Source organism: Haemaphysalis longicornis, unplaced genomic scaffold (genome assembly GCF_048455015.1).
Source record: "Haemaphysalis longicornis isolate Haplotype H1 unplaced genomic scaffold, Haemaphysalis longicornis Haplotype H1 scaffold_2, whole genome shotgun sequence".
Lineage (NCBI taxonomy): Eukaryota > Metazoa > Arthropoda > Arachnida > Ixodida > Ixodidae > Haemaphysalis > Haemaphysalis longicornis.
Genome location: NW_027526295.1, coordinates 247,956,540 through 247,980,448, shown reverse-complemented (window position 1 = coordinate 247,980,448; position 23,909 = coordinate 247,956,540). Strand labels below are relative to the sequence as shown.

The window sequence follows — 23,909 nt, the reverse complement described above, 5'->3', positions numbered from 1 at the left end:
TATTGCTTCTCTCTCGGTGAGGAGTACGCACAGTTAGAGTGCTTCCGTAATCAGCAAAGACCTGGAAACAATAGGGATGGTCGAAACATTAAAAAAACTTATTGCCCTTCCACTCTGTGAAGAAGGATGACCTGCGACGCTGCACGCCCTCCACGGAGTGCACGAAACAAAACACGTTTGTTTGTAATTTTAGCAGACGAAATCACGACGCGGAGTACAGAACCGGGTTGACGTCTTCGTGGCTTGGCCTTGCATCAGCCGCTTCCTCGAGATTTTCGTGTACCAGTGCAGCCTTATTCGTGAATCTATACGACCGTCGTTGTCATTTTCAGATGTACAGTGCTGGTTAGGTTGCCGAAGGTTCCTTACAACGTTATGGCCCACATACAACTTCACTAATACTTCAGGTCAAACCAAATTACGCAAATGCACTGAGGATGCACGAGTGTTGCACCCGTGCCAACGAACAGTGCAGTTCTGGAAAGCTTCATTACTGAAATAAAACAATGATGTATGAAGCACTCCTTAAACGCTTTCATTCTATAGACTGGCCAAATTCGGGCGCAGCCTGGACAACGTAGCGCATGTGCAGTTCTATCACCCTGCTGACTGTAGCATTTACTGCGGCGCTTGCCCACTCGGCAGACAAGACGGCTACACCCCCCCCCACCCCCCCCCCCCCCCCCCCCCCGTCTCCTCAGAAATCCGCCGCGGTGGCTCAGTGGCTAAGGCGTTGCGCTGCTGAGCCCAAGGTCGCGGGTTCGATTCCCGGCCGCGGCGGCCGATTTTCTGATGGAGGCGAAAAGCAAAAACGCCCGTGTGTACGAGATTTCGGTGCACGTTAAAGATCCCCAGGTGGTCAAAATTAATCCGGAGCCCTCCACTACGGCGCGCCTCATCGCCTGCGTTGCGTCGGTGCGTTAAACCCTACAATCAATCAATCAATCGTCTCCTCAGCATACCTGTGGTGGCCGTCAGCAGCAGCGGAGCTCGGATGGTCCTCCTAGTGTCTGTCTGTCTTCAACACCGGCTGGCAGGCCACTCAAAAGCGTCTCCGGCAGTGTAGGGCACCAGGGGAGAGGGTGGAGTGAAGGCAGAGCAAGGAGGGCTTGCCCAGTGTCGTTATCGTGTCATCGTAGCCGCTAACCTAGCCTTGGGCCATCACGCAGGCCTCAATCAGTGCACGCGCAGAACTTGCGTCGTTAGTTGTATAGACTTTCCTTGCCTGTTACCTATCTTTTCTTTCTTTACCTTTTCCAACTCGACGGCCGGAATGACCGCCACAGCATCTGCGCATACACGGCGCGTACGGCATTTCGGCGTTTCTCCGCACGCTATACAGGCACGTCCAACATGCGCAGTGACGGCTGCACCTACAGGGTGCGTGCACACACTCACTGCATGGCTGCCAGATGTACAGCCGCTGTAATTTGCTGTTCCTCCTAATTTGCGGGGCATGATGACGCCGGCGAAGCTTTCCCAGGAATGCCCACGAGATGCTATCATTTGTAGAAGCAAACGTTGAAAATACACGCTCCGTTGATCAAAGAAGTTGGCGACCGTCCCGTTCCAAGTCGACAGCGCTAAGAATATCTGCTTTCATCATTGGTCGGTCGGCACGGTAGGCTCTTGCGTTCAGCAGCATGCATGCATCTTTTAACTGCTCCTGTATGCAAGTAGAAAAATTTCGACGAAATCGAAACTGCCTACTGCCTGGGCTGAGGCATCATAGTTTATAATGTTTGCTAGCTGAAGTTTGTGCCTTTGTAAAAGCACTTGACGAGTGAAAGTTATCACATACATTTAGTTTACGCTTACATGTTCCCGCATCGGCGTTTGTTTCGCAAGAACACTTCGACAAGCTCCACCCATCCCGTTTTACCATTCAAGATTTGCGACGGTGCAAACTGTAGTGCGTGAAAATGTATGGAGTGCCGATACCGGTTTTCGCGCTTTTTGCATTTAGTAGCTACTGTTGATTGGAGTGGTATGTCTGTATTCGCGGCACTTAATTTACCTATACAGGCTAACTTGCTTTTCCACTTTATTGTCCCTCTAAAGGAAAAATGAAAAACTACCACCTCCCCTCGCGGGAACCCCTGTGTAGATGCGACGCATAGGGGGTTCACGTGTTGAAGCGTTGGACAGCGGAGGAACGGCGCTGGAACGATGGAGCGGAGCGGCGCAGGCACCGCGTTTTATAGCGCGCATAACGGTGAGGGGACGGGCCGGCGCCAGTGCGTCTGCCGCGGCTATGACGCAACACAATCCAACACAATCCACTTTAATCCAATCGAATCCAATCCAAATCCAATCCAATCCAATCCCAGCCAAGCCAATCCAATCCAATCCAATGCCCCTCGCGAGAGAGTGTTCGCTATCGGAGAGGAGAGGGGGTGAGCGGCGGAGAGCGAAGCTGGTGAGGAGAATGGGGGAGGGGCAGACGCCGACAACAACGACGCCGACGCCGGATGGAGGGACAAGGCGGGTGAATGAGATGCGTGGCATCTAAAACAAAAGGTGGAGTGACGAAATGCTCGGAAATGAACAAATCAAGAGAGGTGTGTGACAGGAGAACGCGGCCGAACGTGGAACAGGAGCACGCGGAGACCTCCCACTGTGGATAATCTGCCGCTTGAATTGTGGCTAGTCTGCCCATGGTAGTAGTTAGCGCCAAAAGATGTTAGTGAAGAAGTCTTTGATAGTCGATAGGCTTCTCCTCCAAAACACGTAAGCTGACTTTAGTGTCCGAGGAATTTCTGTCAACAGCGCACTCAGTCAGGTCAGTGCAGTAGTAAGTCCACCTTGTTGCGCTCCATAAACTTGTATCGTGTATTCATTTTATTGTTCCATCGTTTGGAATTTTATTTTATAGATCAGTAGTTTGCCTGTTTTCCTGTTAGCATTGTATGTTATCTTGCACGTTGCACCGTACGCTGTCGGCACTAGGTATTCTTTGTTTTCATTTTTGTTATGTTGCCGATATTAGGCACTGTTGTTCTCAATTAAACGTTCGTACGAATTCACTCGTGAGCATATGTTCCCATTTATTTGTGCGACGAAATTATTCTTTCCTGCCGTATCGTGACAGTTTCATTCATATTGGTTCGCATGTAAAGCGCATTGCACGTCCTGGAACGAACGCTAAGAGACATGCAGGCATTTCAAATTTGATAACCCTCCAAATACCAAGTTTTGCTTTCAAGTAAGACTGACAGTAGCATCTCTTGGTCGTGAAATTTATGCTTTTTTATTTTGCCCTAACCATGTCGCAGTTTGTTCGGGTCGCCACACTTAACCTCGGAGAACTAAAGCGTTATTCAGTGCACGATGGTACCGTCACCAGCCACATTAAAGTACTACCATCAGCAATTCGACGAGTTCGACGCTATTCTTCAACTGATAGTTTGTTTGTTTGCTCGCTTAACCCAAGAAAAAGCGACGCGAGAGCTCACATGCTGTAGCCGCCTGTGACTTCCAGGGCAGCGCCTGTTATGTAGGAGCTGCTCGGAGTACAGAGGAAGGCGATAGCCCCGGCAACTTCTTCCAGTTGTCCCACTCGCTCCATGCATGGGCGTGCGGTAGATGAACTCCCAGGTATCCTCGCCGAGGAGTTCGCCGGCCATGGACGTCTGTACTAAGCCTGGAAGGGCGGCGTTGCAGGGGATGCTACGCGAGGCCACCTCCTGCGCCACCGTCTTCGCGAGGGCCACCAGGGCCGCCTTGGAAGATGCATAGGCGGCAGAGTTGGGGAAACTGCCCTTAGACACGACGCTTCCGATGTTCACAATGACTCCATTGCCCACGGCCGCTTGGATCATGGCTCTTGCGCCATCCTGCGGCGTTGGGAACGGGCCCTACGGGAAGGAATGCCAAGCGTGCTGGCTGACCAACCTGTACTGCTTCATGAACTCCAAAGAGCGTTGTGTCAATATAGCAATGGCGCCGGCAGGATGGCGCAAACAGTATATCAGGGCGGAATTCTGACTTGTGCTCGTTTCAAGATTGCCCATTTCGCGTCCATTTCAATCGTGACGTAGTTTCACTTCCGAGGCTTCTGACCAATGACATGCACAGAAACCGAAGCCTGGCCTTGCGTGTGCTGCGTCCCATCCGGGTCGTCTAGTTTCGGCCAGTCAGGACTTAATCGAAATAGGCACTTTGAAAGCCCCAGTAGCACCACCCAAACCGCCTACAATATCGTTTCTCCAAGCTACACAACACTCGCTCGTCACAAGCACATTTTGTCGTCTTTGTCCATCGAGCGTGGGCCTATGCTGCGGCAACACATAACGCATTTTTGTGCGTCATTTCCCCTTCCCCATCTCTTACACTTTCCCTATAATAAAACAAGCGCCACCTCGTCACAATAGAGATTTATTCGTCAGCATCATTATCACCGCCATGAGATATAATAAAATGTGTAGCTAAATGGGAGAAATTGCCCCTCGAGCGACAATTGAAACACGAACGTGTCAGAATGAAAAAAAAAAAAATAAAATACCAGGTATCCGCTTGCTGAGATGAAATAACGTACAACTCGGTTTTACTGCTTATATTCCCAGTGCACGTGCACATCCCTATCCTCAACTTTACTCGAAGTTTTGTAACAACATATCATGCAATATCAGCGTTATAGTTCTTTATAAATGCATCAATTAAGCAAAAGTAATGAAAAATACACAGTTCTATTACTCAGTTCTTTAGTACCACGCACTGAAGGAGAGGAAAACATCACTGTACGCTGCAGTGAAGCTTTTCTCATCAGCTTACGTGCGAAACTTTCCTTCGGGCCCCTGTCGGTGCCCGCGACACAAATTCCTGTCCTTCCTTTGCTCTCCCCACCTTAGCAGACCTTCTAAGCCTGCGTCGATGTTCCCTACCCTCCCATTCTGCCTTACCCGTCGCGAGCAAGTAGTGATTCGGCAGTCTCAAACATATGCACTGCAAACACCCACTCGGCTCCATCTATCCCAACGCATGCCAGACACCCCTGTCCCACTGTGTCCCTACTGCCTTATTCCCCCTACCCAGGACCACATTCTGTGGGAGTGCCCTTACAGCACTACACAACAACACAATTACGCTGGAAAGTGGCCGGCTGTAGCAGTGAGTCTCCAAGAGCAACGGGAACTGACCGGCTCACATCACCAGGCTTCTCAGCGGCTGCCTGGACAGAGGCGGCTGATTCGCCCCCACCATCCCGTCACCAATAAAGTTTCTATCGATCTCTCTAATCGGTTATCACGACTCGGAGTTGGCAATAATTTTTAACGTGGCATTTTCTTAGTGTCAGTGCAAAAAGAGTAACCAATATCTAGGAAATACGTTCATTGGTGCAAAGAAAAGGAAATCTGTGGGTGATAAGCAGTCAGAGAGCTATCTACAATCAGTGTTGGACAAATAAGTGTAGCGTGAAGTTAAGCGAGATGTAGTAGACAAGCGTTTTATAAATACGTGGAGAACACGCGCGATGAGTGTGAATTTGTCTCGAGGGGCGCACAGTTGCAGAGGATAGATGGTGCTCAACAAAAACGTTATTTTTTATTATCGGTGTTCTACGATAGCGCAAACTCTCGCAAGATCTGCTTCTTGGAAATACGAGGATCATCCTTTTCAGAAAAAGGTTAGATCGTTTGAGGCGATACTAGCGGGGAAATATGACAGCAAGGGCGGTATTCTCCTGACTGTCCGTTTTGAAAACATCCGTTTTGCGTCCCTTTAATCGTGACGTACTTCCGGTTAGCAGACGGCCTTTGATAATACCGTAACTGTCTTTGCAAACGCATTTTAACGAACTGAAACCATGTAAAAATATCTTTTATGTGTTTATTCAAACGTGTTTTGAAAATTTAATTGCGGTGACGTTTTTTTTGTCACGACGTTGGAAGTTTTAACCACAAGGGGACGAACGTCCATAGATGGCAGCTCCAGACAGCTGTTTCCTGTTACAGTAAAGTGTAAACAATGCTATGAATACTCAGTTTTTTTTGTTTTGTTTTTTGCGCGTGGTCTTCGTTTTGAGGCCGGTGGTAATGACCGTGCATCAAAATAGCCCTTCCGTTACGTATTTCAGAATCGACGCACTTTCGGCATGCTGACGCGATCTTGTCGAAGACCCTCGAATGGTGCGTTACGCCGTTGACATTTTTGTTGTGCCCTACAAGTGAAAAATTGTGTAAGTGGGGAGGATTTTTGTTTGTTGACGACGCGTACCTGTTGCGCGTGAAGCCTACGAACGTTAAGCTAGTATGTGTAAGTGTCAAGTACCAATGAACGGTTATAAATTTCATGCCGAGTGCTTGTGTAAATGTGGTCGTCTGCTCGACAGCTATCGAGCTCGTAGACGATCGTTTATTTCACTGCGTGATCGCAACAGCGTGGATACACCGGCTCACGAAGGGAGCTGCGACAGCGATATTGTTTCTTCACTGCGACTGCTGTATGAAAGTTACCGGTAGCGAAGAAACAAGGGGCGCATATCACTTGGTCCTCGACACTGGCCCGCGCTGCAGTCGACCAGGTTCGTCCCAGAGCTCGAAGCAAAGACACCGCACAGTCCTCTTCGAGAGGCGGAAATGCTTCTGTAGGCATTTCAAATGTGTGTACATTACTTCTCGACCGCCTTTTCCGCCGGCGAGCTAACAAGAAGGCGATAAACGGAAAACTCATGACTGACCTTCGTCTTTTAAGTGCGAATGCACTTTATAAGCGACCCCGAACCTTCCGCCGTCCGCATAGCAACAGCTGCGGGTGCGCGCGCTTTTCGTCTTCCTTAGCAACAGGGGGAGATGGGCGCGCGCTGCCTGGCCGCTGACATGGCACATACCCACGTGGGGGATTGGCCAGGAATAAGTGCGAATGCACTTTTAAGCGAGCCTGAATCGTCCGCCGCGAAGGTGATGCGGCCGCGAAGGTGATGCGGTACAACGTTGCGGAAAGCAACATGATGTTTCGCACGAACGAGACCACGGGTGCCATCACGCGCGAGCAGCTCGAGAAGGGCGGTATGAAGTTCCTGGAGGAGGTACTGGATCGCGATCTCGCATTCATGCGTGGTGTACCAAACACGGTCCAATACTGGCAGGATCGTAGGAGCGAACTCTTCGCAATGATCCGGCAGTTGGGCAAGCCGCACGCGTTCCTGACCATGTCCGCGTCCGAGGTCCACTGGGAGCGCCTGCTCGAGACCCTGGAGCCGCTGCGGGTCGGGCCCGACGGCACGCCTCGGCCCGTGTCCGAGATGATGGCCTGGGAGCGCGTGGAGCTCGTGAACGAAGACCCCGTTGCCTGCGCGATCTACACCAACAGGATCTTCGACGTCATCATGAACGTGCTCGCCGACCGAAACTGCTCGCCGTTCCGCCCGTACGTGATCCGGGATTACTTCACATGCTCTGCAGCTGGCGCGCCTCTCCCCCCGTTAGGTTTGCACTCACCCTCGGCGCGCGCCTCTCCCCTCGCCTGACAGCTCCCCCTCGCCGGTACTGCGCCTCTCAAGGCGATGGCACAATTACTACGCCGTGTACTCTCGGCGCAAGAAATGCATTCGCACTTCCTCACGATTCCCTTCGGGGAGGTGGGGGCAATTTTTTTTTTCAAATTCAAATCGTCTGCTCCGAGAAGCCGTGAACTAGCTCCGTCGCACTTGCGTTACGCCACATACGGTTGTTCGCTTTTAGCCAATCAGGACTCGCTCAAAGCGGACACTTTTGAAATGGACACAAAAGGGACAAAACACGAGAACACCACCCCAGAAGTACACAATGGTGCTTCAAAGATAAGAGTGTTTTAGGTTGTCATCATAAAGGCTTACTTTTGTGTTTTAAAGGGACAGACAACCGATTTTTGTCGAGTATATATTCTCTCTCCCGAATGAAAGGGCATCACTTACGGCACCTTAGAAACGGTTTTTCTGAAAACGCCCTAGAACTATTTAAATCGATTTTTTTTTTATCTACGAGCCGTTTGACCTCCCAAAAATAATGCTGAAAACTATGACATACAGTAGCGTGGCAACATATTTTTGTCGGTATGCGAAATAAAAAGCGATATTTAAAAACTTGTCCCCAGCTCAAGAAAGTGTGAATCGCAGGCTTTCTTATTCCTTTATGTGCTTTTTCTTCAAATTCACAAGTCCCCTTTTGCACGAAGGCGTCATCTGTTGGGATCGACAATTGGTAGAATCTGGCTTCACGTTGTGGAGGTCGAAAGTTAGATTCTCCCCGGGCGCGTCCTTTTTTTAGCTTCCATTGGAGTATTTGGAAACTAAAATCGAATATTTTGGCAGAACAAACGCCCCTGACTCAGTCATAATCGTCAAAGCTCCTTCACTGGGTCTGTTTACTGAACGCTGCCGTTGATTCTGGGCATGGAGGCTCAGTTAGCCACACTGAGAGCAACCCGGCGGCTTGCGGCGTGTCTTAAAAATGTTCAAAATAGCGTTTAAAAATACATATACAGTTTAAACTTACACAAATACTTGTGTTAAAAGGTTTTCAATACGTAAACAAACATTTCAGCAGTTACAGTAGCTGCTAGCTGTGCAGGTCACGTGACCGGGACACATAATATAGCGTCAAGTTTCGACACCACCAACCGCCACCCTTCCGATTTCAGAAAGTTTGCAGCCAAATTAAAATTATTTCCACCAATTTGTTTATCAATTTCTTGTGGTTACCCCACTATATAAAACGCTGGCTTTCATATGAGCTAGAGAACATATAGGCGACAAAAAAAATTGCGCCCACCTCCCCGCGAGGGGAGGTGGGCGCGAGGGGAGGTGGGCGCGACGCATCGTGGGGTTCACTTGGTGTTTCCGTTGGATTGATTCTGAAATCGCGTGAAACGTAACGCGTATGATTATTATGTTTTATGATTATTATTATGTTTTATTGGCCAGTCTTGGTCAATCTCTTTAAGTGGTATGCTTGGGGCTTCGCTGTCGCAACGACCTTTACTCCATCATTGTTGCTGAAGTGGGAGCTTCTTTTCTTTTATTGCAAGTGTTAATCATTGCCCCATCATGCGTTGTATCAGTAGCTTCTTGACGTAGTTTGAATGAGTCAAGGATATAAAGCGTGTTCGTAGGATTTGATTCTGTCTCGGTTTTGTGGCGCAGTGGGAAGATCACCATGTACCAGGCGTTCCGCCCACAGGGTCGTGGGATTGAAACCGGGCGCCGCTAACTATCATTTTTTTTTATAGTGTAGGGGGAGGGGTGTGGACGGACAACAACGCCGTATGGAGGGACGAGGCGAGTGAATGAGATGCAGTCGCATCTAAAATGAGTTGTCCATACTTTTAATGTTTACCTGGAAGTTGACTTGAATAACTTAGTCGAACCACTCACCTGTCGTGTCGGAAAAGTCTTCATGGCAATACCGGCGTAGTTGACCACGATGCTGACAAGTGGCGATTCGGTATGCTTGATATTGTGGAAAAAGTGTTCCACTATCTCAGGGCATGCAGTGTCCTTGCTTGCTTGTAGGGTTTAACGCGCCGACGCAGCGCAGGCGATGAGGCGCGCCGTAGTGGGGGTCCGGATTAATTTTGACTACCTGGGGATCTTTAACGTGCGCCGAAATCTCGTACACACGGGAGTTTTTGCTTTTCGCACCCATCAGGAAAGCGGCCGCCGCGGCCGGGAATTGAACCCGCGACGGCATGCAACGTCCAAGTGCGAAGATATGTGGCATGACGAGCCTGCAAAGAGGCACGTTCAAATGCTTGATGTTTTATTCGAAAGTAAAGTAAAAGTTTAAGCCAAGAACAAACAGAAAGGCCTTGATTAAAATCCTTGGCGTAAAAAAATCGGCCATCTCCACTAACGTGAAACCTGGGGAGGAGCGAAGCATGCAGTGTGCCACCTGTGTAGAAGTGTGCCACATGGCGCGCGCTGATTTGGCGCCGGAGAAGCGCTGGTGGGATGATGATGATGATCTCGGGGGTAATAGCGCAAGGCCAACAAAGGCAAAGCGTTCCATGACAATGGTGAAAGAGATGAGAAGGATTTGTAAAGGAGGCACTAGTTTAAAAAACTTTACTCAGGGGGTTGGTGTATAGGGCCATAATTAAAGCATAGTGAGTATACTAAGAGAAATGGTGTATAGGGTCATATTAAAACAGTGAGTGCAAGCACGTAAGGTGTAAAGCCTCAGGTTCCACTACCGTTTTAAAACACATAATGAACACAGGTGAGGTTATGGGCAATATGATATGTATTTTAAAAAGTCTACATCTGGTAGGTAACTAAAAACATTTTTGTATGAGAACATTACTACTACTACTGTGTATATTTTATTGGCGCAAGGGCGTCTGAGTCCAAAGAGCGCCAAGACAATGTTTGTTTTGTCACATTTGTTGTTAAAATGCCATGGCGATGATTGTGATGTACTTGATAAAAATAGTGTATATATGGGTGTGAAGGGCCTTTACTCTAAAAATCGAAGATGAATAAGATGAGAGGTAACAATGATGATGTTTAGGTGTGTGCTGGGAGCACCATAACACAACAGGGATGGCAGTGACGTCCCTGGCACGTAAGAAAATGCTCAGAACCACCCTCACTATTTGCATTGGGTGGCCCTGATGTCACACATGGTATGAGATGAGTGCTAAAAATCCAATGTCAGCGAGGTAGGCTATAAGACGTTCCCTTCTGATCGGGGGTTGATCAGATAAAAACAATGATGGGTGTAAATGTATCATGTAGGTGTATAGTTCGGGGAAGTGTTGTTTCCTTGCGTCATGGTATGCCAAGCATTCAATCAATACGTGGAGGACGGTAAGTCTTCGTCCGCATTTCTCACAAGATGGTGGTGGGGTTCCGTTTAAAAGATATAAGTGAGTAGCGTGTGTGTGACCTATTCTTAATTTGCATATTGATATTTCTGCGAACCTGTTCTGTTTCTCTGTGTTGTATTTCCCTATTTGTGGTTTTATAATGTGCAGTTTGTTTTCGATTTGTGTGTCCCACTGTACCTGCCAGCGCCTCCGAAGCATACTCCGAACGAGTGGTTTCATGTCTAGGTGGGGAACATGTGGGATATCTATAACACTGCGGAGAGCCGCCACAGCGGCATTCTGGTCAGCAATTTCATTGCCCGAAATTCCGCTGTGCCCAGGTACCCAGCACACTACTACAGTCAATTTTAGAGCATAAGCAGACATTATGGATTTGATAAGACGGTTTAAAATTAAGTTTCTCGTTGGTTTTCCTGAATGGAGAGTCAGTACTACACTCAGGGAGTCTGTAAAAATAATCGAACTGTGTATTCTGGTTTCTGTAATGTGTTCCACAGTGGTTAAAATGCCGTGTGCCTCAGCTGTAAAAATACCGGTATTTTTGTGCATTGTCTTTGTGATAGCAAAGTTTGGGCCATGTGCAGCGCATGACACAGAATGGGCGGACTTGGAGGCATCTGTGTAAAACGTTGTGTAGGGATATTTGTGTCGTAGATGTAGGAAGTGCTGCAAGATGAGTTCTCTTGGTGCAGTGCTTTTGTTAATGGCTGTAAAAGATAAATCACAAGAAATCGGGGACATTTCCCAAGGAGCAACAAGGTCTGTGATCGAAGTTTTGTAGGTCTCGCTAAAAGAAATCCCAAGCTCCTCGGCTTGTAGTTTCACTCTCAACAAAAAAGGCGTAGATATAGAGGGCCGACTAAGAAGCGAGTGCATTGCAGAGGTGTCATTTACAATAAACGAAGAAGGGTGATTTTTTATGGATGTTGACTTCAAGGCATACAATAGGTCTGTATATAAGCGCTGGTCTTCCAGGCACCACTGGTCACATTCCACATATAGGCTTTGTGCAGGACTCGTTCGGAAGGCTCCTGACGAAAGGCGAAGACCAAGGTGCAGAACAGGGTCAAGCATTTTTAAAGCGGTTTTCGAAGCTGACCCGTATACTACGCTCCCATAGTCCAACCGCGACTTCACTAAACTGTTGTAGATACGCAGAAGGCGCACCTTATCTGCGCCATAGGAGTGGTGGGACAGGACTTTTAGAATATTCATTGCCTTTATACATTTTATTTTGAGTAGCTTTATATGTGGAATAAATGACAGCTTTTCATCTAGCACAATCCCTAAAAACTTGTGTTCCTTCTTCACAAGCACAGCTACTCCACTGAGCTGGACGGTGGGCTCAGGGTAAATACCACGCCTCTTGGAAAATAATACACATGTGCTCTTTCGAGAATTTAGCTTAAAGCCATTTTCGTCGGCCCATTTTACAAGCCTGTTTGTGGCAAGTTGTAACTGCCGTTCACAGATAGACAGGTTACAGGACCGGAAACTGATATGAACATCATCCACGTAAATAGAGTAAAAAATGGTACGGGGCAGAGCTTTTCCAAGTGTGTTCATCTTAGCTATAAAAAGTGTGCAACTAAGTACTCCACCCTGAGGAACACCGTTTTCTTGTATATACAGTGCGGATACTGCAGCCCCGACCCTCACTTTAAATCTTCGTTCAGACAAATAGCTTCCAAGAGTGTTCAGCATATTCCCACAAATACCAAAATATTTTAGGTCCCGCAGGATGCCGTAGCGCCAGGCAGTGTCATATGCTTTTTCTAGATCAAAAAATATAGACATACAAAACTGTTTGTTAACAAAGGCATTTTTCACATAGGATTCAAAAGCGACAAGTTGGTCTGTTGGTCTGCATAGACGATGGTAGCGTCGAAACAATTGAACACATTTTATTAGAATGTGCGGCCTACATGGAACCGAGATCCCACTTCCTTGAAAGCATGGAACGTCTAGAACAGGGACCAATTACTCTCAGAAATATTTTAGGACCATGGATTCATCCGTCAAAGCAGCGCCAAGCTCTACGGAGTTTATTCTCTTATTTGTATGAAATTGGCCTAATTTCAAATTGTAAATTATGTGGCCCAAGCTCAGAACAAAAGTCCGCTACCGCGTCAAGTACACGACAGTTTTTTTTTAAGTGCGAATGCACTTTATAAGCGACCCCAAACCTTCCACCGCCGGCGGCGGCGGCGGCGGCGTCCGCAGTCCTCCTCTCTATATATAAAAAAAAACAGCATCCGGCGCCAGGTTTCGATCCGAGGACTTTGCGGCCGCATCGCGACGCTCTACCGACTAAGCCACGGACGCGACTTTTTTTTTTTTTTTTTTTCCCAAACACAATTTTTTATTTACAAGGATATACATATATACATAATGCACTGGCACGCTCGATGCGGTGACCAACGCTGGTACGCGTACATACTGTCGCCGCAGGGACTCCAATCACCTTTAGGCGTGCCTTCACTTTTGAGCCGCAGAGTAAGCAACGTAGTGGGACTGCGGTGGCAACAATGAACAAACAAGCAGGAAAATATGACATCCTGAGACAGAGTAATATCAGAGTACATGAACTGGGAATCGTGTGAAGGTAACATGTTCACATATGAGTGTAAACTCTGGGCAAGGATGTACAAAGCCTGTTCAGAGGGGAAAAGCGTCTCTACAAAGTACTATTGAGGCAAGCTCACAGCCATTGCCAGCGCTGCATCTCTTTTTCTTTAAAGCGCTGCAGTGCTTGGCATCCTTTTTGCAGTGAGTCGCGGAGCTCCGTGTCAGAATCTGATGCCCCCAACACGCTCACTGTCCATTCAGCCTTTGCCGTGAAGTGCCTCCAGGTAGGCCTGGGGTTCCTGGCGCACTCCACTGCATCCACTCGGGCCCTCCACAGCGAGTGGAGCCCCAGGACAAGCACGCAGTCCCGAAGCGCCTTGTTCTCTGTGGGCGCACTCAAGTGCCGGAGGCCTGACCACGACAGGTCCCATCGCTCGGTGTACGCGGTCTGCAGCTCGTCCCAGAAGACGGCCGCGGCGTTACAATCTGTGAGGACGTGTTCTGCCGTCTCGCGTTTTCCACAGAGGAGACAACCCGCGCCGCCATGGAGAAAGAAGCCCTTATCCTCCAGACGTGCCTTTGCGGGCAGCACCCCCATGTGGAGGCGGAAGAAAAAGTCCTTTGAGGCGGTGGGCACAGGGAGTCGTCTTACTCGCTTCAAGACATCGTTAGGTATTGGGGGTTGTCTGTAGAGAGGGGGCGGCAGGACCTTCTCCACGAGGTCCCAGTATAGTTTTCTGGGTTTTGTTTTGAGCAGATAATCCCAAGAGAAATGCTGCTCGAGCATGGCTAAGGCTAGCGCGATTTCTTTGTAGAACCTCGTTCCGCGCGTGTCAAAGCAGAGTGATGCTGTCGTGGCAAGCCACGGGGCCAAGTGTCTGGTGCCCAGGCACTGCGTGGCTGCCACTAGGAACGGATCGCGTAGACCCAGAAAGTACAAGAATCGTTGGATAGTGAGTTTGAGCTCCGCGTTGACGAGCCCAAATCCACCCTTTTCTAGGCTCCAGAAGAGGTTTGAGCGGCGCATGGGCTCGAATGTGGACCGCCAGAGAAACACCGCCCAGGACCGGTGCAGCCTATTCAGGGTGTCTGCGTCGATGGAAGTTATGCGGGCCCCGTACAGCACTGCGGGGTATGCAATCGCATTGCACACATGAGCCCTCGTGAATAGAGCAATGTTTCTATTTCTCCATGGTTGCAGCTTTCTTTCCGCAGCTGACAGCTTGGGTTTCCACCGATTTTTGACTGCGACGCTTTGGTTGAGGTTGACTCCCAAGTAATTGGACATCTCCTCTTCCCAGGCCATTCCAAATAGGTGACTTGGTTTGGAAGCCCAATCACCCAACCAGGCTCCCCTCGACTTAAGTAAATTTATCTCTGCTCCCGAAAAGCGGCAAAACTGGTTTGCTAGTTTAATTACCTCGCCCACTTGTGATCCACGAGTGCAGATGAAGGCCACGTCGTCCGCATAGGCGAGAACACGGAGCTCCTCGTCTCCCATCTTCAGGCCATTGATGACCTCGGATGCAAGGGCCATACGGCAAAGTGGCTCAAGATAGAGGGTGAATAGGATGGGTGACATGGGGCAGCCCTGGCGCACCGACCTGTGGATGTCTATGGGCGTTCCCACAGACCTATTTGTTACTACGCAGGTAGATATGTCCTCGTAGCAAGTTTTGATCCAATCGATCATTGTGTCACCGATTCCGCAGTGTTGGAGGAGATCCAGTAGAAAATTGTGGTCCACCTGATCGAACGCTTTCCTCAGGTCCAGTTGAACGATGGCCAAAGGTAGCAGACCTGATTCAGCCGCCTCGATGGCTACCCTCATGCGATGTAGGTTGGAATTGATGGACCGCCCCTTGAAACCGCATGTCTGGTGAGGACCAACTACAGCGCTTAGTGCACTCTCCAGCCGTCTGGCGAGAACTCGGGCCAGGATCTTGTAGTCCGTTGAGAGAAGGCTGATCGGACGGTAATCGGCAACGTCGGGGATAGAATCGGTGGGTACTTTTTTGGGGATTAAGGCCAGGTGGCTTGTCCGCATGGAGGATGGCAGGCGCTTCTGTTTTCTTATTTCTTCGAAGACCATGGCTAGGATGGGGCTCAGTTCCTTTCTAAAGGCTATATAGAACTCTGAGATGATACCATCCGGTCCAGGAGATTTGTTCCGCGGTAGGCTCTTGATGGTACGCTCTATTTCCGCTTCTGTTATGGGGGTGTTGATCAAATCTTTGGTTTCTTCAGGTATTTTGGGAATTTGATTTAGTACTTCAGCTGGGATTGCATCTAAGACTGACCGTCGAGAGAATAGTTCTGCATAATATTCAGCGAAAGCTCTTGCGACTTCCTCATTGCTTCTTGCCACACCTGCGGGATGTTTGACCTCCGTGATGTTTTTCTGTGCCGAGTTCTCCCTTTCGAAGGCTGCAAAAAGCTTCGATGGCCTTGCCTCGAACTCTACCTTTTGCTCCCTGCTCCGCACCAGGGCTCCCCAAAAACTCTTCTCAAGCTCTCCCCGGAGCTCTTCTTTAATTAACCGGATATCGTCTTTAAACTCCCCTGGTCTTTCTTCATCAGCCTCGATGAGCGCGCAGAGAGTCTCCGTGAGGCGGCCCTTTTTTTCTTTTTTTCGTGCGGCCTCCTCGCGCCCTATGGTGACTGCAAAACTTTTTATACGTGCTTTAAAAGTTTCCCACTTTTCCACACTAATGGTTCCGGACCGAAGTGCTTCAATTTCTTTTTGAGTGTTTTCGACAAATGTCTCGTTTTTAAGTACTGTGGAGTTCATTAGCCATCGGGTACTTGAGTTCTGCTTAGCCGTGTATGTTTTAAGGGCCACGGTGCACGTTACGAGGCCGTGGTCAGAGAACGAGATGGGAGTGACGGTGTAGTCGGACACTCGTGTAACCCCTTCCCCCGACACGTAGATCCGGTCCAGACGCGCGTGGGACGAGCCCTGCCAGCGCGTGTAGCGTTTGGTTGGCCAGCTGCGCCCCAAGGCTACATCGGACAGGTCGCTGTCCCGTAGGACTGCGCTCAAAACACGGGACGATGCGTCGACGCCACCACCTTTCCCTGTTCTGTCGTTAGCCCTCAACACACAGTTGAAGTCACCCCCAAGGAAAACTGCCCCAGACACACACAAGTAAGGCCGCAGGGCGTTAAACAGGTCCGAGCGAGCTGCTGTTTCATTGGGGGCGTAGACACACGCGAATCGCACCAGCTCGCTCCCCACGAGGACATCAACGAGGCAAAAACGGCCGTTTTCTGCGAGCTCGCAGTCAACAATTTTGAGGGAAGGGTTTTTCCGTATTAAAATGGCTGTACCGCCTGCGCGGGCTGAAGTTAAGGTGTGGAAGCACCAGAATTTGTGGCCGAATAGGCGTACAAAATTTTGGCTGTCTTCGATTGATGATAACTTGGTTTCTTGCAAAAGGGCAACATCGATATTCTCGTTGTTTAAAAGGTCGAGCAGCCAGTTCTTACGTTTGGAAGAAATTAGGCTAACTACGTTAATAGTAGCTATTTTAACCGCGTTGAGGGGGGCTGTCATCGTGGGGTGAGGGCTTACCGATTATCCGCTCAGCCGCAACCGCTGCCATTGTCGCGCGGTGTCGTGTCCGCACAGCCGGTGGGGGAGGCGGTCCTGCCGTCTTGCGCTGGGGCTGTTTTCTGTTCCCCCCTGAGCTGTTCAGGAATTCTCGGTGGTGCGTCTTTTGCGGTGGGCCTCTTCCCCTCCTGACCGTCTGGGGTGGTGGCGGCTTGCTTGGCTCGTGCCTGACGTCGTGTTTCGACTCTTCTCTCTTGAGGTGCTCCCTGGCTGGCTACTGAGGTGGAGGGGCACGGGTCGCTGATGGGCGCCGGCGCCGCGTTCTTTTCTTCTCGGCTGGTTTCCTGCTCGTTTTCCCCCTCCGCTGCCTGTTCTTGCTCGGTTCCGGCGGCGTTTTGAAGAAGGGGGCGGGGGGTTGCGGCTGCGTCATTCTCCAGTGGCAAGTCGGGGACACCTCCCTCCTTCCCCGCAGCTGTATCCAAGGTCTCGCCAGGGGGGGAGACGTTGTCGGCGCCTTCATTCCTTTCATTTTCCTTGGCGGGTTGAATGCCCTTTGCCTGGGAGGAAGGCTGTGGGTTCGTTGTTTCTTGCATTTCTTCGATGTCCATAAACTCATCGAGAGGTTGTTCCGCGCGCTTGCCTCTGGCCTTGGCGGCGTAGCTTTGCACACACGCAGCGCTGTCGTGCCCAAACGTGCGACAGACGCGACACCAGGGCGTTGTACACTGCCGGCGCATGTGGCCGCGCAATTGGCAGCGCAGGCACATGGCAGGCCGGCCGGGTACTTCTATTAGGACCAGGTTTCCGTAGATGGTGACCTGGTCGGGTATCGCATCAAGGGAGTTCGCGTCCCTCGGCACGATCTGCACCACCCTCGTGGTGCTTCCCATGTGGTCCATGTTTGGGCGTCGCCACTTCTCGAAAGAAACACTTTTGACGACACCGAAGCGTTCCAGGTGGTGCACCGCTGATATGAGTGTTAGTAACGCGCCTTATATCTTTAACGCAGTCCTCCTCTCTATATAAAAAAAACAGCATCCGGCGCCAGGTTTCGATCCGAGGACTTTGCGGCCGCAGCGCGACGCTCTACCGACTAAGCCACGGACGCGACGCTGGTATCAGTGTTAGTAACGCGCCTTATATCTTTAACGCATTCAAACTACGTCGTCAGCGGCGTGCGTTGGCGACTCAGCGGCGTTATAGCGGCTTGATAACTGCGTGGTGTACACGTGATACTACAAACCCGATGGAAGAGATGGAAGAGAAGGCGGCGAGGCGGTGGGCTGCGGGGGCCGAGCGCAAGCGCCGCAAGCGGGCCGACAACCGTGCATTCGCACTTTCACATTCTCCCCCTCGGGGAAATGCGGGGGAATTTTTCTTTTCTTTCCTGCCCAGCTCTTCCTTGGGCCTTTTCTTCCCCCATCCTTAACCCACAGCAGAGAAGCATGTAGGCGTCTGTAAATGCCGGCAAACCTCTCTGCTTTTCCAATAAAGAGCCCTCTCTCTCTCTCTGTTGGTCTGCCCGACCGAAAACCTGCCTGGCAGCTGTCAAGAATATCATTGTATTCCAGGAAGTACAGTAGCCTTATGTTGATCATTTTTTCGAACAGCTTGCACAAGCAGCTGGTCAGGGCAATTGGACGATAACTTGAAACACAGGATGCCTTTCCCTGTTTCAGCAGTGGCACAACGATAGCCTGTTTCCATGCCTTTGGAAATTGCCCAGCACGCCATATTCTGTTCAATAAAAACAGGAGAGTATTGATTGTATCTGTAAGAAGGTGTTTGATCATGCCGTACGTAATGTTATCTGCACCTGGCGCCGAAGACTTGCAACCAGCCAACGCAGTCATGAGCTCGTGAAGGGAGAACGGAGAGTTATAGGAGTCGTTTTATTGCTTGTAGTCACGTATGGACTTCCGCTAAGCCGACTTTTTGCAGTGTATAAATGTGTCGTGTAAGTAAGCGCAAAATGAACAAGGACGAACGAAGTGAACGGGACACGGCGCTTGTCCCGTTCACTTCGTTCGTCCTTGTTCATTTTGCGCTTACTTACACGATGGATGACCAACTCGCCCAAGAAACCACTCTGATGAAGTATAATGTGCTTGTGTAATGTGAAGAGCTTGAGACGTGTTCGAAGTGTTGTGCCAACGCATTTGCCTGGTCCTCTAGGGTGTCACCAGTGGTGTTAACAAGTGGTAAGCCATGTGTGCTTTGTCCATTTAGTTTTTTTATCCTGTTGTCAAACCTTTCTTGTATCGGAGAAAGAATTTATTGAAGTTAAGAAGGACCTCCAGCTATTGTTTTTGGCCTGACGGCGAATGCGCCTTCCCATGGCTTTGGTGCGCTTGAACGCTACAAGGTTGTCCGCAGTTGGGTACCTGCGAAGAATGCCCCACACCTTGTTCTGTGCCTGGCGAGCTTGTCGACACTGTTCATTCCACCAGGGCCGCCTTAGGGTACTTATGTTACCAGAAGTATGGGGAAGGAAGTTCGCTGCAGCGTTAAGGATATGTGCCGTGATAAAGCCACAAGCTTCATCAATACCCACGTGTTCTATGGAACTGTGTGTGAGTTGAGATTTCTGCTTAAACGTCTCCAAGTCTGCAGCGGTTTCTTTAAACCTTTTAGTTGAGATGGTAGTGTAGGGGTCTCTATCCAGGCATCTCAGGAATACTGGGAAATTGTCACTTCCAAGCGGGTTTTTCTCCACCTGCCACTCAACGAGTGGAAAAAGAACAGCAGAACCGATTGCCAAGTCTATGTGTGAGTACGTGTTGTGTGTGATGTTATAATATGTAGGCAGTTTTTTGTTGAACAAACACGCACCAGATGATACTAGGAAATGTTCAATCAAGCGGCCACGAGCGTCAGTTCTCCCAGAACCCCAGAGTTTGTTGTGTGCATTTAGGTCTCCAACTAAGATAAATGGTTCAGGAAGCTCATCCACCAACGATTCAAATTCTGAGGTAGACAATTGATGATCCGGGGGAATGTATAAGGAACATACTGTCATCAGCCGAACAAAAAAGTTCACGCAGACAGCAACTGCCTCAAAGCTGGTGAGTAGTCTAATAGACTGCGAAGGAATGGATTTTCGCGTCACAATGGCAACCCAGCCAGATGAATGAGCAAAGGCATCTCTATCTTTCCTGAAGACAGCGTATTGTTTAAGAAAGTTACTTTGTTTAGGATTCAGGTGTGTCTCTTGGAGGCAAACAATACTGGATTGATGTTTATAAAAGAGTTCATATACATCATCTAAGTTTTTTATGAGACCCCTACAGTTCCATTGAACTATGTTTTCAACAGCAATTATGAATTAAAGATAATAAAGATGTAGTTGTGAAGTTGCCTATTTTGGTTCATGTCAGTGAATCTTCTTTAGGGCCTGTGATACGAGGAGGTGGTTTTTTTCCACGGCCAATAGCGCTGCGGCGCTCATTTTACGCCTGCTTTGCAGGTTGAGATGCCGAGGTGTCCATGTCCTCGACTGACAATTCAGGCGGCACCGAAATGGTGTCCTTCCGACATACACCTCTTCTATTGGTTCCTGAGGTGGCCGCAGGCTTCTTGGTTGGAACCTGCGGTGCGGGCAGGGAAGGAGTATGTCTGGGGCCCCCTGAGTTAAAGGGACACTGAAGTGAATTTGTCAAGCTCCCGTTTTTGCTTGCACTGCGTAGACTGGCTCAAATTAGCACACTTTTCATCGTTTATCCGGTTGACAAATCGGTAATTATTTTACAAAGCGCGAAAGAAGAAAAACTACCATGCGCGGTTTGCGGCGGCCGCACCAACTAAGGCTGTGACGTTTGGAGGAGGGGCGCCGTGATTGGACGATGCCCAAGGTTAGCAATCACACAAGTTTCGGTTTCGGTTTCGGTTCTGTAAAACATAACCAATGGCGTTGTTGGATGGGCATTCTCAATATCTCAGTAATCATCGTACCGCGCTTCTGCCATGTTGTCGGCTGTAAAATGCACAAGATAAGCCTCCCAGGACGGCTTGTAGTCGTAGCATTCACTAGCCGAGACCTACGCAGTGCATGAACGCCCTCCGGGTACCCGCAGACGCCCAAATGTCATGCGCTTTTCCCCCATATTTGGAGCTTGCCTCCCTCATGCCTGTATCGTAAAAAGCGTGTTCGCACCAGGCCAAGGGTCTGTTCATTCTGGCCTGTGCCCACTGCCTGCAAGCAGTCGGCGCTTATGGCAACAGCACGCCAACGAGAACTCGCTAGCGCGCCAGTGCCAGCCTGCGCGCGTTTTGTGAACTAGTTCGTGTAGCCATGAACGTTGCGGCCCAAAAAAAGGTGAACTCAGTATAGAAAACATCGGCGGAAAACAAAAAAGTTAACTTACAAAAAAAGAAAGCACGTACCCGCGGGGATTCGACCTCGTGACTTGCAAATCATTTGCGGCGACATACCCGGCGCCCCAAACCACTGAGCCACGGAGCGGGACGCAAACGCTTTGCTAATGTAAGGTATATATTGTACAACCGGTTTACACTTTTATTTAGTTTTGGCATTTCAAGCAGCTTAGGTGACTATTTGTTGTACTGCGATCGTGCAGTAAGCGTCGCCCGAGTTTCCACAGTAGCTTACGTCTAGCAATTGCATTTCGTAGACGGAAAAGCGTTCGCTGATGCGTAGTCGTGCTGCTGACCGCTGTGCTTGTTCGCCCAGCGCAAAAAAGTGCTTCCCGCGCCCTAGTTTTACGCTGTACGGTAAAAATATCAGTTGATTTTATTTCCTTAGTACCTATATTGACTTCGCTGACTCTTCTCCCGCCTTCAAGAGGCCTTATATTTTCCTACTGGCGTACCAGTCAGCGAAGCGTCGAGCGCTTGTGTGAAGCGACCTTGACTTGGAGCTAGATACAGTGTACAACAAACCAAGTAAAGAAAGGCACATTCTTCCATTCACAAACGTGTCCTGGCTTCGTTTCAACTAAGCGAACGAATTACGACCAAGCAATTTTTTTTAACCTCCTTGATTGCGACGACCCGCCGGCGGCCGGTGGACGAAACGCTGGGCCGACTGACTCTGTCGGCCGGGGAGCCGTGCAGTAGCGCAGCCGTGGCGCAGCCAATTGCCAGCTCATCCCCTCCTGACGTCACACGAAAACGCCACAGAAAATGGGCGAGCGTAAAGAGAGGAGGACAGCATTTTCGAATTAGTTTTTCTACTAAATAAAATCGCGTAAACGCGCCTAGAGTGGTCGAAACATGGCCTGGGAACTCCGGACTACAATTTGCGCTAGTAATCCCGCAATGTTTACATATCACTTCAGTGTCCCTTTAATGCTCTCAGTGCCCTCGGGTGTCGTGTGGGCCAATGGAGCTGGACTGGAAGAGGCCGGACCAGTACCAACAGACACCGTCACCACATCGTCCACGGGCTCCGCAGTAGTGGTGGGGTGCTCGGCTGTGGATGGCAGCCCAGCAGGAGGAGGAACCACCAGGGCCTCTGCTGTAGAGGCAGGAGCTGGTGGTTGCCCGGAGGGGGTTAATGACAGCGACACATCAGCTAAGCTGCATTGTGTCGCAGTACTAACCAAACGTCGTCCCAACCCCCGGCGGGCGGCGTCTGCATAGGATGCAGCCCAAAACATCTTGTGCTTTTGGCGTGCTTCAGGGAAACTGATATTTTAGGTTACTTTGATCTGAATGATCTCTTTTTCTTTCTTGAAAGATGGGCAGGATCGTGAGTACGCAGCGTGTGAGCCACTGCAGTTCGGACATTTCATGATTGTGTTTTTGCAGTTATCAGAAGAGTGATCATTTTCGCCGCATTTCGCACAGGTGAGCTTGCCACGGCAAGCTACAGTTCCATGACCGCAGTGCTGACATTTGAAGCAACGCCTCGGGCTTGGAATGTAGGCGCGTACACGACAGCTAAGGAAAGCTGCTTTCACTGTTTCGGGCAGGGTAGAGCGAGCAAATGTTAGGATGATGTGTCTGGTCTTGATCTCTGCTCCATCTCTTCTCATAATAATTCTACGCACGCCAACAACACCTTGGTCATGCAGTCCCTCAAGGAGGTCATCATCTGTCTCGTGGAGGAGTTCTTTGTCAGAAATAACACCTTGGACAGTATTTAGCGTGCGGTGTGGCGAAACTGTGACAGTCAAGTTGGCAATTTTTTTCTTGCTTTAGGAGGTTCTCGCTTTGGTTTTTTGGCACAACTTCAACAAGGAGGTCTCCAGAGGGCATCTTTTTGGCATTGTAGTCTTTTCCAACAATGTTGTCAATACACTTGGCAATGAAGAAGACTGAAAGGTCGGTGATAGGTTTTTCGTCGGTAGAGTGTACAACTAGGTATTTGCTGAAAGCTGCCTGAGCTGGTTGGGTGCGGAGTGCTTCGGTGCGGCCCCTTTTAGGAGGTCGATCAGGGTGTTTTGCGGGAGTTGGGAAGATAGCCATACGACATGGAATCGATTCGGTGGCAAGGCCAGTCGCCCACCACCGAGCCCAACAAGGGAACGTGGTTTTGAAACACACGTTAACTGTACCTCGCCACTATAACCCTATGCTCGGGATCATTTAGGTTGAAGCCTTCGCACAGGGTTAACCCTCGCCGCCTGGAGAAACAACGGAGAAATAAGGAAGAGAGAAGATGACAGGACAGGGTTAGGAGAGACTATAGGAAAGCAAAAGAATGAAGAAGAGGACAGGAAAAGGCGACTGGCTGATTCCCCCCAGGTCGGGTCAGTCTGGGGGCACCGTCTACGGGAAGCGGGGGCCGAAGTAGTGTGTTGCCTCTTCCAGGGGGCCATGAAGGTCCAAAACAACCCTGGCTTTGGCTCAACCACCAGGATGCCCTTTTCCCCGGACACGGCGAAGCCACGCACTGCCGAGGGCGTGGGTGGGCCCAACCCACATGGTCCCGGGGTCCGCGGTGTCACCACTACCGTCACCTTGAAACGCAAGGCGCCCCTGCAGGCTATGAGAACATTGGATGGTCTGATAAAAATAA

The 23,909-nt window shown here is 49.7% G+C and overlaps 1 pseudogene; it reads right to left on the bottom strand.

The window, feature by feature from the left end:
- Positions 1 to 3,451: 3,451 nt before the first annotated feature.
- LOC144170337 ((3R)-3-hydroxyacyl-CoA dehydrogenase-like) overlaps positions 3,452 to 23,909 on the bottom strand; it is a 43,156-nt pseudogene continuing 22,698 nt past the window's right edge.